The 16,508-nt window shown below is 50.9% G+C and overlaps 1 protein-coding gene across 1 annotated transcript in view; it reads left to right on the forward strand.

The window, feature by feature from the left end:
- LPCAT1 (lysophosphatidylcholine acyltransferase 1) overlaps nt 1–16,508 on the forward strand; it is a 1,148,174-nt gene that overhangs the window by 874,189 nt on the left and 257,477 nt on the right. The gene's annotated exons all lie outside the window — the stretch shown is intronic.

Below are 16,508 nucleotides of genomic sequence, written 5' to 3' on the forward strand. Positions count from 1 at the left end.
GGATCCAGATGTGCAGGGCGTCCTCACTGTGATCTCCTCTCTCCCCCGTGGTGTTGCGCTGTCTCCATGCTCCTGTGCAGGGCCTCTGCAGTCTCGCTCCCCATGCCTCCTAATCTGCCATGTTGCGTGTCTCTGCTGCAGCCACCTTCCATCACCTCTGCACCTCGGCTTTCTTGTTCGACTGCTCCACTGCATTCCACCGTGGGTCCCAGCACTGTCCCACAGCTCTGTTCAGTGCCTCTCTCCCGTGCTGCACTCCGCTTCTCACCGCCCAGGGGTCTCGGGTCCTGCCACGCTCGCCAGCCGCTATTATGGAATCCCTGCTGCTCCTCTTGCAAGGATAGACACCCATGTTGCGGGATGTTCGTTCCCACGGTTCTGCTCTTCACTGCTGCCGCCATGGGTGTGATCGCAGGGGGGGACAGGGGTGTTTGTCCCCCCCCAACTTTCATGGCCCACCATTTTGTCCCCATTCATTTTGCTGTGCCAACCTTTCTTCAGATGTCATGTCCCTCCCCCCCCAACATTTTCAGCAAAGTTACTCCACTGGCTGCCGCACACCATGGTTCGGCCCTGCTGTGCCAGAGCGCACCTCTGCTCACCACTCTCCCCCGCCTAGGGGCTCAGTCTCTGCCTGGTCCGCCAGCCTCCATGGGCGCTATTACTCTGGTGTTACTCTGTCTCAAGCCAGTTTCGCCCCTTTGGCCAGCTCCTGTGCCACAATAACACACCAGCCAGGTTGCATTGTCACTGCAATATTCTCTCCATCTAATTTCGAGACAGATTGGCGGTTTCTGGGCACTTTTGTCCCACATCTGGATGGTAGCCATCACCAGCCTCGTCCACTCAGCCTGCCATCATGGCCATGCCCCTTCATTTTTTAGAAGTCCAGTTCTATTCTGTCTTGCGTAAGGGAAAGGTCAATTGAACTACCTTTGTATATTTCACTTTAAGATATATGTTCACTTACTGTGCGTATATTCATGGGTGGATGTTTTTGATTTTCGATATGGGGGCAAAATTGTTATTCTTGCTGCCGGTCATTTTTTCCCTTTTACACACTGCTTAAATGTGGTTAGTTGTGGTTGTGCTTTGTATCACAACAGTCATCCAGAGACGGGCCGTAAAACAAGGTGTTTGAAGCACGCTGCTGTTAGGCAGAAACCTGTGCAGTTCCCTCTGGGACCACTGCAAAAGATTTAAGACTACAGGTGTTTGGCAGTAGACCCACTTGGTAGCAGTCTGTACCACACAGATTCACTTGGTAGCTGTGGCTGAGCAGTCAGACTTCCCTCAAGAAGAGTTAGTATACAGAGTATTCACAATAGGTCAAGAGAACACAATAGAACAAGTAAACACTGACCAGGGCTTGGTGCAAAAGAGATATAATTATTTATTTAAAACCACATCTAGAAAAACACACAGGCACTAATAGTAAGCAATTCACAAACACAGTCACTAAAAGATATACACTCCTTTAAAAGAATATTAGACAAGTCTTAAGTAAAGCCCCACTTATTTTCAGACAGCAGCGAGTGCTTAATGTAGATGGCACTCTAAAAGTTTGTTTTTAAAAGGGAGATAAAAGCATAGAACAAATTAAACAGATCCCAACACTTTTTACAAGAACATAACAAGAGAGGAAGGCAAAGTAAAACCGTGAATTCAGAGTCAGTAGGCCGTATCTGCTTTAAGAGGATCGAAACTAAATGTGTCCAAGGTCACACGGTTGCAGTGCACAAAAGTCTTGTAGAGGTCCAGAAAGGATTTTGACCAAAGAAAGGGACCAGTTAGAGGGTCAAGGCAGCCATCCCAGTCCAGAAGGTTAAGGAGTTATTATTACCTTGTAGCAATCTTTAGAAAGGGAGGCCTGGCGGACACGGTACCTTAAAGTGGTGAGAAGACTCCAGCGGGGGCAGTTGTTCCTGGCAGCGGATGCAAGTCGGTGCTTCGTCCGGGGGAAGAGAGGATCTCATTGTGGAGGAAGACAGGAGTCCATTGCACTGCCAGGGAAGAAACCAGCCGCAGAGTTTTTCAGGTACAAGGAGCGGTCCGTTCAGTGGTGAGTGGCTATCCGGCCGCCGGGGTGCTTGGCACGGGCATTTCGACCACAAACCGGTCTGAGGTGCGAAGAAGGAAGGTGCAACTGGTTGTGCCCACCAGTCGGGGGAAGAAGCCTCTCCAGCCGGGAGATCTTCTCTGTCGTCGGGAAGTGGTGAGTCGGTTCCGCAGGGCTCCACCGGTGGTGTCGTTGTGGTAGGTCGGCTCAGCTTCTCCCTCGTCGGATTCTCAGGTCCTGTGGCAACTTCTGAAGTTCCAGTCCCCAAAGCCCTGCTTTTATGCAGCATACCCCCATTCACTCAGCCTAGCTGTCAATCAAACATGCTAAGTGGTGAGCCGGCCGGCTCACCACTTGGGCCAATCACACAAGAGTGCGACTTGAGTTACCAAGGTAACTCAGTCCAGGGTGCCTAAACCCCCTCCCACGCCCCCTGTGGTACCCAGACAGAGTGGCTCCACTTTTGAAGCCTGCCAAAAAGTGGAACAAGGGGCTTGACTTGGGTTGGAGTCACAGAAGAGAACACAGACGCCATTTTAGAATCGAGTTCGGGCAAAAAATACCAACCGGCGAATTAATATTAATTAAATAAACCGGCGGTATGTTCGGGGCTATGAGAATTAAATAATTAAAGTTGGTAGCCTCGAACAATGGGAAAATCCCATAGGAAAATATTTGCGGTTGATTATAAAAAGTAGTTTCCACTGCCACCAGCCAAAACTCTATCAGGGGGGACGGAGACGTGCCCCCTCGACTAACAGACCCCGGGGCAATCGAATTGTACAGTACATCCACAATATGATGGTTTGTACTGGTTTCTGTTAATAATTGGGGACTAGTAAAGCCAATGGTGACTTTACATGCCCTGGGAGACAGTAGTCAGTCCCAGGGTGGAGAGTCTATGGTGGGGGGTCACTATGACACCCCTGTGTTACTGCACGGAGGGTGCTGTGTAACACATAATAAAAGCACATGAGACCCTATGGAGTAAAGGACCCCATAGCCCAGAAAACACATTAACAGTCAAAGGAACACCATAAATCATGTCCAAGAGTGGGAGAAAAAGAGTCTCACTCTTGGCAGGAGGAAAAAAACAAACTCCAGAAATCCAGCAAAGCTGCTGGGGGACTCACTAGGTTAGGAAATTCAGCCTAAAGAGAGCATTCTCCCTAACACTAGCCCCCCCCAGACTAAGGGACAGGAGGATTTAATCCACTCCTGGATGAATCTCATACCTCTAGTCGATGACATATATCCTAGAGAGACTATCAGCATTTTGGTGGTGACACCCTGACCTGTGCTCAATGGAGAAATCAAACCCTTGCAGGCAGATTGACCATCTCAATAGTTTTGGGTTTTCCCCTTTCATTTGCATTAACCATCTCAAGAGTTGGTGGTCAGTCTGAATGACAAAAGTAGAACCATACAAGTATGGCCTAAACTTCTTCAGAGCCCACACAATAGCAAAACACTCTCGTTCAATGGTTGCCCACCTTGTTTCAGGATCCTTCAGTTTTCTACTGATGACGCAAATGGGGTGCTCCCTACCTTTCCCATCCAGTTGACTGAGGACTGCACTTATTCCTACATTTGAAGCATCTGTTTGCACAATGAAAGTTTGGTGATAGTCAGGAGCTCTGAGTACTGGGGCTTGGCAATTAGCCTTTTTCAGGGTTTCAAAAGCGTGATTGCATTCCTCATTCCACCTAACCTTTTTAGGGAATTTAGGAGAGGAGATGACATTCAGTGGAGAAGCTATGGACCCATAGTTCTCAATGAAATTCCTGTAATACCCAGTGAGACCTAAGAAGACTCTCACCTGGGTCTGAGTAGTAGATGTTGTCCAATTTGGCACAGCTTCAATCTTACTGGGCAAAGGCCTTATTTCTCCACCCCCTACCTCATGTCCAAGGTAGACCACTTTACTCTGTCCAATCTGGCATTTACTTGCCTTTATGGTCAGATTGGCCTTTCCAAGAGCCTGCAAAACATATCTCAGGTGGTCCACATGTTCTTCCCAGGAATTGCTGAACACTGCTATGTCATCCAAGTATGCCATGCAGAAGTCCTCCATCCCATTCAGAACCTGGTTTACCATCCTTTGAAACGTAGCAGGTGCATTTTTCAATCCAAAAGGCATAACCTTAAACTGGTATAAGCCAACTGGGGTAGAAAATGCAGTTTTCTCCTTGGCATGGTCTGTCAGGGCTATTTGCCAATAGCCTGACGTCAAGTCATATGTGCTGAGGAACTTGGCTGCACGAAGTCTATTCACCAACTCATCTGTCCTTGGCAAAGGGTGGGCATCAGTCTTAGTGACTGCATTAAGAGCTCTGTAATCCACACAGGATCTGAGTTCTTTAGATCCTGCCTTTGGTACTAACACAACTGGGCTAGACCATGGACTAGTAGAGGGCTCTATTACCCCGAGATCAAGCATCTTGTTGACCTCACCTTTGATGTGGGTTCTTACATTTCCTGACATTAGATATCCTCTGCTTTTGACTGGCAGACAGTCACCAGTGAGTATGTCATGCTGCCCCCAAGGGGTCAAGCCTGGTGAAAGTGAGAACAGAGAGGCAAACTGATTTAACATAGATTTGCACTCTTCCTGTTGCTCAGGTGTCAGGTTTGAAGAGAGATTTACTCCTTCAATCTTTTTGTCTAAAGGTAAGCCTCTGAGAAGATCAGGAAGTGCTTCACTCTCCTTCTTCCACTGATGATTCTAGAAGCAAAGCTCCTACATCCGGTCTGGAGACATACGCTTTTAGTCTGTTGGTGTTGAAGACTGTTGGAGCCTCCTTGGGGTTGCCCAAGTCCACCAGATAGTTGAGCTCTCCAAGTTTACCCTCAACTTTGAAGGGTCCCATCCATTTGTCTTGCAAGGCCCTCTGCCTTGTTGGAATCATAACGAGAACTAGCTGGTCCTGAGTAAACTTGACCATGTTAGCCTTTTGGTCATGCCAGTGCTTGACCAATGCTTGTCCAGCTTTCAAGTTATCACTTGCTTCTGCCATCATTTGTGACATTCTCCTCCGGAGACCTATCACATAGTCAGTCACTCTGACTGGCTTGGGGGAAGGAGCACTCTCCAACCCCTCCTTGATCAGGGCCAATGGACCACTGACCGGATGACCATAGAGAAGTTCAAAGGGAGAATAACCTACTCCCTCCTGAGGGACTTCTCTATAAGCAAAGAGAAGGCATGGCAGTAGAAGTTCCCACTTTCTTTTAAGGGGGTCCTCTAAAGCACCTATCATGCTCTTCATGGTTCTGTTGAACCTTTCAACCAGCCCATTTGTCTGAGGGTGGTATGCGGTTGAGAACTTGTAAGTAACTCCGCAGGTTTTCCACATGGCTTTCATGTAGTGGGACATAAAATTTGACCCCATGTCAGAGATTACTTCCTTAGGAAACCCAACCCTGGTAAAAATACCAAGGAGGGCCTTAGCCACAGCCGGAGCTGTAACAGTCCTCCTAGGTATTGCCTCAGGGTATCTAGTAGCATGGTCTACTACAACAAGTATAAACCTGTTGCCTGAGGAAGTTGGAGGATCAAGGGGACCAACAATGTCAATCCCTTCTCTCTCAAATGGGACTCCCACTACAGGGAGAGGCACTAAAGGTGCCGCATTCTTGGATCCAACCTTACCAGAAGTCTGGCAGGTGTGGCAGCTCCTGCACTATTTATCTACCTCAGCCCCCATCTTTGGCCAATAAAAGTAGAGAGAGAGCCTTTCCTTAGTCTTCTTGAAACTCAAGTGACCAGCCAAAGGAATCTCATGGGCTAACTGCAAGAACTGTGGTCTGTTCTCTTGGGGTACTACAAGTCGTTTGTTGTCCCCAGGTGCAGACTGGGTCGGTTCACTGTAGAAGAGGCCATCTTCCCTGTGTAACCTATATTTCCCAGGCTCTTGCCCTACAGCCTGAGCATCTGCCTGGTGGCGAAGACCTTCCAGAGTTGGACATTCTCTCTGTCCCTTACTGAAGTCTGCCCTGTTGGGTCCACCTTCTGCCAGTAAAGACTGCAGCTCAGGATGGTCAACAGGTTCCAGATCTCCAATGAGTTACTGGCCTTCCACTAGCTCTTCTTCAGAGTCTAGTTCAACTACACAGGGTTGTACCTCCCTCTCAGCCTCAGCTGGTGTACCTTTGGACAACCTAAGGGAAGTCCTTGTTGGCTGCACTGGAGTGCTGGCTGTGAGGTTCTTTTTAGAAGTTTTAGGTTTCCCTTTTTCTTCTAGTTTCTTAGAGACAGCAGCTGACATCTCCAGTGGAGCAGGAGTGATCTCTTTCATCATCATCTCCTTGGGAGTACCTCTCATGGTTCTCTCCCTTGCAGGTCTGGTGAGCTCCTGTAACCTTTTACTAGGTGGTCTGGGGGTATGTGACACTACTCCAAGAGTTTTCAAGTCATTACCCAGCAGAACCCTTCCTGGCACCTCACTTTGTATGCCGACAGGTATCTTCACCGTCATGTCATTACACTGGATGAGAACTGGTAATTGGGGAAGCATCTGCACAGGCCCTCCAGCTAACTTGGTGAGGCGTTTGGGTGCCTTAGCAACATCCTCCGCCTGAAAAAATGATTTGTCCACCACAGTTATGCTGGCCCCAGTGTCCCTAATGGCAGGAGTCTCCTGACCATTCACCTGGACACTGTCCTTCTAATACTCTTTAGTATTATCTGGGATAGAATTATAGACATCGAAGTTCTGCTGTTCCCACAGACCCAGAGACACTAAAGAAACACTAGCTGAGACTCCAATGGGTTCATCAGCCAGCAATAGAAAGTTTCCACTTGCCATTTGGACTTCCTCCTCAGAGCGAAGGCTAAGGAGACAAGTTGGACCCCTGAAGGTTTACCCTTACATCTGGGATCTCCTTTCACATGGTCAGTAGAGCCACAAACAAAGCATTTACCAAATGCTTTCTGGAATGGTGGCTTGTTCTGACCTCCTTCTGGTTTGGCACCAGGAGGTACACTAGCCTGATTTGGTTTCCCTGGTGGCTTACCCTTTTGGTTCTGTTTGGGGCCCTCTTTGGAATTGGAATTATTAGAATTCTCTTGGAGTCCTTTTTCGGCTGTTTTCCCTCATCCTTTTTCGGAGTAGCCCCAGAATCCTTGTGAGTGGCCCTGTTGGCAACCCACAAGTCAGCAGCCTTAGCTAACTTCCTGGAATCTAATTCCTTTGAATCAGCCAAGTGCTGTCTGAGCTCAGGAGAGCAGGCATCATAAATTGACTCCAACATTACAAGATTCTTCATTCCTTCATAAGGGTTAACTCTGTAACCCGTAATCCATCCCTCTAAGTTTTTCAAACTTTCACTCACCCAGGTAGCCCAAGGGGTACCATCATGCTTTTTGAGGGTCCTAAACCTCTTAGCTAGGTTTGGGAAGACCCCTTCCCAGTACCCTATCAAAGCTAGTTTCACACATTCATAATCCTTCTTATCCACCTCCCCCAACTCCATTACCACATCAGTTGCAACAGGGGGAAGCCTAGAGAACAACCAGGGAAGTAACTCATTCCCTGTGATGTCCTGGAGCCCATGATTATACTCAAACATTTTCAACCAATCCAACACATCCAATCTAGGTTCATACATACCCACTAATCCCTTAGGGATCTGGGGTCTTTTGGGACTGGAACTCCTAGAAGAACCAGAGGAGAGAGAAGCATTTTCCACAGACAACTTTTTCATTTCTAGTTAATGATTAAGCTCTATTTCTCGGAGTCTTAACTCAGCTTGCCTCTGCTCAGCCTGGGCATTCATTCTTCTGAACTCTAGCTCTTGGTTCCTTTCAGATTGAGCAATAAAACGTTTGTACTCTAATTCAAGCTTCATTTTTTCAAGTTCAAAATAAGCAGGGTTACATGTGGGACCTGGTATAGGCCCAGTAGGTACAGTAGGTAAGGCAGACAGAGGCTCAGAGTGGCTAACTTAGGTTCACTTTCCTCTTCTGACTCATTATCAAGACTTTGATTCAGATCAATACAATCACTGTTTTCTACATTTGCTGTGGGGGGTAGATTCCTCTGTACCACCCATACTTTGGTTTTCTAACAATCTTTCTATAAGTTCCAATTTCTTGCCCTTCTCAGAGAGATTCCTATGACTACACAATACTTTTAAGCAATCAGCAGTTTTGGCAGACAATGATTCTAGGGTATAACTCTCCATAGCAAACATAGTTACAAAATCAACTTCTTAGTGCTAAGCTCTGTGGTTAGTTGTCCTAAAGTGTTCAACAAGCACTCTAAAGTGTATACTCAATACAAATCCCACAGCTGTACACTAGTGTTAGGCAGAAACCTGTGCAGTTCCCTCTGGGACCACTGCAAAAGATTTAAGACTGCAGGTGCTTGGCAGTAAACCCACTTGGTAGCAGTCTGTACCACACAGATTCACTTGGTTGCTGTGGCTGAGCAGTCAGACTTCCCTCAAGAAGAGTTAGGCAGTATACAGAGTATTCACAATAGGTCAAGAGAACACAATAGAACAAGTAAACACTGACCAGGGCTTGGTGCAAAAGAGATATAATTATTTATTTAAAACCACATCTAGAAAAACACACAGGCACTAATAGTAAGCAATTCACAAACAGGGTCACTAAAAGATATACTCTCCCTTAAAAGAATATTAGACAAGTCTTAAGTAAAGCCCCACTTATTTTCAGACAGCGGTAAGCGCTTACGTAGATGGCACTCTAATAGTTCGTTTTTAAAAGGGAGAGAAAAGCAGAGAACAAATTGAAACCGATCCCAATACTTTTTACAAGAACATAACAAGAGAGGAAGGCAAAGTCAAACCGTGAATTCAGAGTCAGTAGGCCGGATCCGCTTTAAGAGGATCGAAACGAAATGTGTCCAAGGTCACACGGTTGCAGTGCACAAAAGTCTTGTAGAGGTTCAAAAAGGAGTTGGACCAAAGAAAGGGGCCACTTAGAGGGTCAAGGCGGCCAGCCCAGTCCAGAAGGTTAAGGAGTTATTATTACCTTGTAGCAATCTTTAGAAAGGGAGGCCTGGCGGGCACGGTACCTTAAAGTGGTGAGAAGACTCCAGCGGGGGCAGTTGTTCCTGGCAGCGGATGCAAGTCGGTGCTTCATCCGGGGAAAGAGAGGATCTCGTCGTGGAGGAAGACAGGAGTCCGTTGCACTGCCAGGGAAGAAACCAGCCGCAGAGTTTCTCAGGTACAAGGAGCGGTCCGTTGATTCGCGGTTCAGTGGTGAGTGGCTATCCAGCCGCCGGGGTGCTTGGCACGGGCAGTTCGACGACAAACCGGTCTGAGGTTTGCGAAGAAGGAAGGTGAAACTGGTTGTGCCCACCAGTCGGGAACAGGCTTCTCCAGCCGGGAGATCTTCTCTGTTGTCGGGAAGTGGTGAGTCGGTTCCGCAGGGCTCCACCGGTGGTGTCGTTGTGGTAGGTCGGCTCAGCTTCTCCCTCGTCAGATTCTTAGGTCCTGTGGCGACTTCTGAAGTTCCAGTCCCCAAAGCCCTGCTTTTATGCAGTATACCCCCACTCACTCAGCCTAGCTGTCAATCAAACATGCTAAGTGGTGAGCCGGGGGCTCACCACTTGGGCCAATCACACAAGAGTGCGACTTGAGTTACCAAGGTAACTAAGTCCAGGGTGCCTAAACCCCCTCCCACACCCCCTGTGGTACCCAGACAGAGTGGCACCAATTTTGGAGGCTTCTGTGGAGAAGCCCGACAAAAAGTGGGATAAAGGGCTCGACTTGGGTTGGAGTCACAGAAGAGAACACAGACGCCATTTTACAATCGAGTTCTGGCAAAAAATACCAACCGGCTAATTAATATTAATTAAATAAACCGGCGGTATGTTCGAGGCTATGAGAATTAAATAATTAAAGTTGGTAGCCTCGAACAATGGTAAAATCCCATAAGAAAATATTCGTGGTTGAATATAAAAAGTAGTTTCCACTGCCACCAGCCAAAACTCGATCAGGGGGGGACGGAGACGTGCCCCCTCGACTAACAGACCCTGGGGCAATCGAATTGCCCCAACCAGTACGTCCACAATATGATGGTTTGTACTGTTTTCTGTTAATAATTTGGGACTAGTAAAGCCAATGGTGACTTTACATGCCCTGGGAGGCAGTAGTCCGTCCCAGGGTAGGGAGTCTATGGTGGGGGATCACTATGACACCCCTGTGTTACTGCACGGAGGGTGCTGTGTAACACACATAATAAAAACACATGAGACCCTATGGAGAAAGGACCCCATAGCCCAGAAAACACATTAACAGTCAAAGGAACACCATAAATCATGTCCAAGAGTGGGAGAAAAAGAGTCTCACTCTTGGCAGGAGGAAAAAACAAACTCCAGAAATCCAGCAAAGCTGCTGGGGGACTCGCTAGGTTAGGAAATTCAGCCTAAAGAGAGAATTTTCCCTAACAGCTGCTTAACCAAAGTGTGTGATCCTTGACAAATAATTTCATCTTACTGCACATTGCCTAAAAAAACATTGTGAGCTCTCAAAGCCTGCCATCTTTTATACATAACAATACCACTGTCAAAACAGGTAAAAATCAGTCTGATTGAGGAACTTCTTTTAGCGATGGTTGCACTAGGGTGGATAAGGGTGGATTTCAAGGTTAACCTCTTAAACCTGGGCATGTTTTTCTTGAAGACGGTCATGAGAAATATTGCCCTACTTATGCACGCAGTAAAACAATTAAAGAATGTTCTTGTGTTTACACTGGAAAAAACTGTTCTGTGATTGTTTGAAGGGGGCACACGGGAAAACCCTGATAAACACAGATTATGCACATTTCTGAACACCTGGAAAAAGACCCCCAGAAGTAAATAAATTAAACCGTAATTATAATTATATCTGCGTTTATGGCAAGAAAATTATTAAAAGTAAAGGTTCGGAGGTGAAAAATCATTGGCCATGGCTACTGGTCTGGTAGTGTTCTCAAGTATACAGTGGACACGACCGTGGCCACTGACCATTGGCAGTGGTGCAGAAAAAATCTATGGAATAAAAAATAAACTGAAATTCAATGAAAAATCCTTTAGTTAATGATCAGTTAAGGTAAGATCATTGCAATAAAACCCAGGAAATTTAAGGCATTGGGGAACTCGGGACCAGCTGAACTCAGCGTGTTGCCATTGCAAAGCCCAAGAGGACATATTTATTAGAGGAGAAGTGATTCACAATGCCACAGAAAATGGCATTATAAGGGATGTAGTATTATAGGGGAGATCAACTGCAACACGCCAAGTTAAGCCAGTTTTGGGTTCCCCAGTGTTTTGAATTTACGTGTTTTTGTTGCTGTTCATTAACTAAAGTGTTTTCATTGAATAAATATATAATATATATATTCAGTGAAAAAAAAATCTTGGTTAAGAGAAGAGAGAGTTGGGGATGATCAGATTTAACACTACAAGACCCCTGAAATTCAGCAATCTCATTTTGTGCAAGTCCACCTTAATAATGTACCCCCTGTTGCACAGTGTATGAACCCAATGATGAATCACTGGTGATATTACTAATTACATCATACATGACGTCACTGATGTCACTGGTTTGATTAATTACATTTTGAAATGACAACCCTGTTTTTTAACATAACATATATGTACATATTTAATACTTACACAGAACACCTTAACTGTCTCCTAACTAAAGTTTTTTCACCAAATTTCAATGGTTTTGTGTTGCACCAATAGGTTTCTTTGAGACCCACTAGCCATGACCTTCGGGCAGAGATCCATTGCCCCCTGCCTAGGAGATATGAACACGGCAGGTCTAAAAAAAAACAGGGTAATTCATAGAATTCAGCGCACAAGTAGCGCACGCGGCTGGCGCACAGCGTGCGCGTGCGATAGTCTGCGCCAGCCGCGTGCGCCAAAACCGAATCCGGCGCACAGCGTATTCATGGATTTTAGGCTCCCAAACCAGCCGTGGCGCAGAGTATCGCAGCGACCCTGCAGCAGCGCCAGTAACGCCCCCAAGAACGCCCTCGCGCAAGGAAAAGCCATCAAAATCGCCAAATCATCGCAAAGGGCTGCGCTAACCATGGACCAGTTTACAGGGCTGCCAAACAAGGAACGCAAAGCGGGTAACGTGCATATCAGGGGTACGCGTGAAGTTATACACGCGATTAGCCAGGGTACGTGTATTACAGGGGTACGCGGGAAGTATAACACGCGATTAGCCAGGGTACGTGTATTACAGGGGTATGCGGTAAGTTTAACATGCGATTAGCCAGGGTACGTGTATTACAGGGGTACGCGGGAAGTTTAACACGCGATTAGCCAGGGTACGTGTATTACAGGGGTATGCGGGAAGTTTAACATGCGATTAGCCAGGGTACGTGTATTACAGGGGTACGCGGGAAGTTTAACACGCGATTAGCCAGGGTACGTGTATTACAGGGGTATGCGGTAAGTTTAACATGCGATTAGCCAGGGTACGTGTATTACAGGGGCACGCGGGAAGTTTAACACGCGATTAGCCAGGGTACGTGTATTACAGGGGTATGCGGGAAGTTTAACATGCGATTAGCCAGGGTACGTGTATTACAGGGGTACGCGGGAAGTTTAACACGCGATTAGCCAGGGTACGTGTATTACAGGGGTACGCGGGAAGTTTAACATGCGATTGGCCAGGGTACGTGTATTACAGGGGTATGCGGGAAGTTCAACACGAGATTAGCCAGGGTACGTGTATTACAGGGGTGCGCAGGAATTATCACACGCGATTTGGCTGGGTACGTGTATTACAGGGGTGCGTGGGAATCATCACACGCGATTTGGCTGGGTACGTGTATTACAGGGGTGCGTGGGAAGTCACACGCGATTAGGCTGGGTGGGTCCTCACAGGTGTTCCCTGTACACCCTCCACGGCCCCTGCAGGCAGCCTACAAAACAGGGGACTACCCTGCACACCTGCTCATGTCCCCCTGCACCCCCACCCCCCAGCAGTGCATGGGCAGCCTCCACCCGGCCCCCACCCATGCCTCCCACCACCCCCAACCCCCAGCAGTGCAGGGGCAGCCTCCACCAGGCCCCCACCCATGCCTCCCACCACCCCCAACCCCCAGCAGTGCAGGGGCAGCCTCCACCAGGCCCCCACCCATGTCTCCCACCACCCCCACCCCCCCGCCACCAGGGGCAGCCTCCACCAGGCCCCCACCCATGCCTCCCACCACCCCCAACCCCCAGCAGTGCAGGGGCAGCCTCCACCAGGCCCCCACCCATGCCTCCGACCACCCCCAACCCCCAGCAGTGCAGGGGCAGCCTCCACCAGGCCCCCACCCATTTCTCCCACCACCCCCACCCCCCCGCCACCAGGGGCACCCTCCACCAGGCCCCCACCCATGTCTCCCACCACCCCCAACCCCCAACCCCCAGCAGTGCAGGGGCAGCCTCCACCAGGCCCCCACCCATGCCTCCCACCACCCCCAACCCCCAGCAGTGCAGGGGCAGCCTCCACCACGCCCCCACCCATGTCTACAACCACCCCCACCCCCCCGCCACCAGGGGCAGCCTCCACCAGGCCCCCACCCATGTCTCCCACCACCCCCAACCCCCAGCAGTGCAGGGGCAGCCTCCACCAGGCCCCCACCCATGCCTCCCACCACCCCCAACCCCCAGCAGTGCAGGGGCAGCCTCCACCACGCCCCCGCCCATGTCTCCCACCACCCCCACCACCCGCCACCAGGGGCAGCCTCCACCAGGCCCCCACCCATGCCTCCCACCACCCCCAACCCCCAGCAGTGCAGGGGCAGCCTCCACCAGGCCCCCACCCATGCCTCCCACCACCCCCAACCCCCAGCAGTGCAGGGGCAGCCTCCACCAGGCCCCCACCCATGTCTCCCACCACCCCCACCCCCCCGCCACCAGGGGCAGCCTCCACCAGGCCCCCACCCATGCCTCCCACCACCCCCAACCCCCAGCAGTGCAGGGGCAGCCTCCACCAGGCCCCCACCCATGCCTCCCACCACCCCCACCCCCCCGCCACCAGGGGCAGCCTCCACCAGGCCCCCACCCATGTCTCCCACCACCCCCACCCTCCCGCCACCAGGGGCAGCCTCCACCAGGCCCCCACCCATGCCTCCCACCACCCCCAACCCCCAGCAGTGCAGGGGCAGCCTCCACCAGGCCCCCACCCATGCCTCCCACCACCCCCAACCCCCAGCAGTGCACGGGCAGCCTCCACCAGGCCCCCACCCATGTCTCCCACCACCCCCACCCCCCCGCCACCAGGGGCAGCCTCCACCAGGCCCCCACCCATGCCTCCCACCACCCCCAACCCCCAGCAGTGCAGGGGCAGCCTCCACCAGGCCCCCACCCATTTCTCCCACCACCCCCACCCCCCGCCAACAGGGGCACCCTCCACCAGGCCCCCACCCATGTCTCCCACCACCCCCAACCCCCAGCAGTGCACGGGCAGCCTCCACCAGGCCCCCACCCATGTCTCCCACCACCCCCACCCCCCCGCCACCAGGGGCAGCCTCCACCAGGCCCCCACCCATGTCTCCCACCACCCCCACCCCCCCGCCACCAGGGGCAGCCTCCACCAGGCCCCCACCCATGCCTCCCACCACCCCCACCCCCCCGCCACCAGGGGCAGCCTCCACCAGGCCCCCACCCATGTCTCCCAACACCCCCACCCACCAGCACTGTGGGGCACGTGGCCAGCAGGCAGTCAGGCAGCAGCAGATGGCAGGTGGGAGCGTGCTCAGGGCTCTGGGGGGCAGTAATTTGGCCTCCTGGCCAGGAGCGTGGTCTCTCCCACACGTCAGCAAAGGCCCTTAGCGCGTAAACCCGTCAACAGCATATGCGCGCCTATAGTCACCTGCACGTGCAGGAAATTGTTGCGTGACACGTCCCAGTGTCAAAGCGTGTGATTGGTGAAAATGGATCTACACGTAGAAGTGACAAAGCGTGTGATTGGTGAAAATGGATCTACACGCAGAAGTGACAAAGCGTGTGATTGGTGAAAATGGATCTACACGCAGGAGTGACAAAGCGTGTGATTGGTGAACGTACACGCCGCGTAAGTGACGCTGTACGTGTGGGCCTGTATATAAGGTACATGTAGAACACCATTTCCTTGTACGTGCTTTTCGTGGAGAGCGAGTGGGTGAATTCTGTACTTCTTGTCCTTTCACACGCGATTTACTTCACGGCGTTTCCAGTTCGTATTCCCTGTTACCTCTGACAGCTTTTTCTCTTTTTTCTCTTTTACTGGTTTACCTGGGCCTGTTCCCTCAAACAGTGTCCCCTTCTACTGTTGTCCTGTCTTCTCAGACAGCGTACACATCTTCTTTTGGCGGGGGTTTAGCCAGCCAAACGCGCTCATTTTTCACGCTCTTTTACCTGGCAGACGGTGAGTCACGCACGTATCCAACTTCTGTGCTTGCCCCGTGTGTAGCCTACCCCTTCAGAGGTCATTCTAGGCTGCGTGTGACACGCATACGTTCATTCTTGTGTTACTGGGTGCCACAGCGTAGTGCAGGTTTTTCTTTCTGCACACGTGGTCTAGGAGGGGTTGCGTGCACGTCATCTCCCTTTTTTGGGCCTCCTGTGCGTGACCCGTCATCTTTCCCCAGGGGTTACAATCAGCCGTGCTAGAGCACTAGGGTACAATTACCATCTGGTACCCAACCCCTTTGACCCCCAATTGCCCAGGACAATTGTCTACAGCCACTCCCATACGCACATTAATATCAGTGCCATGGCTGGGAGGCGAGGATTCCGTAAGGGTGGCAAAGGTGGAAGAGCCACAAGTGGTGGCCGTGGTGGATCCGGTAGGGGACGTGGTCGTTACTTGCAGGGTGAGCCTGTCCCCCCATGTGTGGAGGACCAGTCAAGGGCACCCTCCCCCCCTCCCGTTGAGGCTGAAGTGGCTGACACCATCCATGCTCAGCCCTTGTTGGACCAGCCCATTGTGGCACCAGACCTGGCTGACTCCATGGCTGACTTCCAGGTCAGCAGGGCTACGACACGTGCGCTGGTGCACGTTGATGCCATCATGCCACATGGATCTGGGGCAGCAAGGTCATCTGCTGCACCAAGGAGGCAGGGCGGAGAGGCTGCAGGGGCAGCTGCGGCTCCATCCACCCCAGCCCTCACACACCCAGCCAGGACAGTGTCGGTCCTAGTCCATGCTGCTGACATTCCCCCTGACACCATCACACTAGAGCCAATGCCTGCACCAACTCCCATGCTGAGTGTGCAATCCCACACTCCTGATACAGAGTCCACCAGGGCCCCTGCCCCTAGTGTCCAGAGCGGCGCAGGACACTCAGGATCACCACCACCTTCCAAGCGGAAGAGGAAGAGTGCTCGTCCCGCACTGGCTGATGCCCCAGACACGGCTACACAGTCCGGCCCGTCCAGGAAGCCCAGCTTCACGGATGACGAACTGAATGCACTTGTCGAGTATGTGTCCGCACATGACAACGAGA

This window comes from Ambystoma mexicanum, chromosome 5q (genome assembly GCF_040938575.1).
Source record: "Ambystoma mexicanum isolate Mex_15411 chromosome 5q, UKY_AmexF1_1, whole genome shotgun sequence".
Taxonomy (NCBI): Eukaryota; Metazoa; Chordata; class Amphibia; order Caudata; family Ambystomatidae; genus Ambystoma; species Ambystoma mexicanum.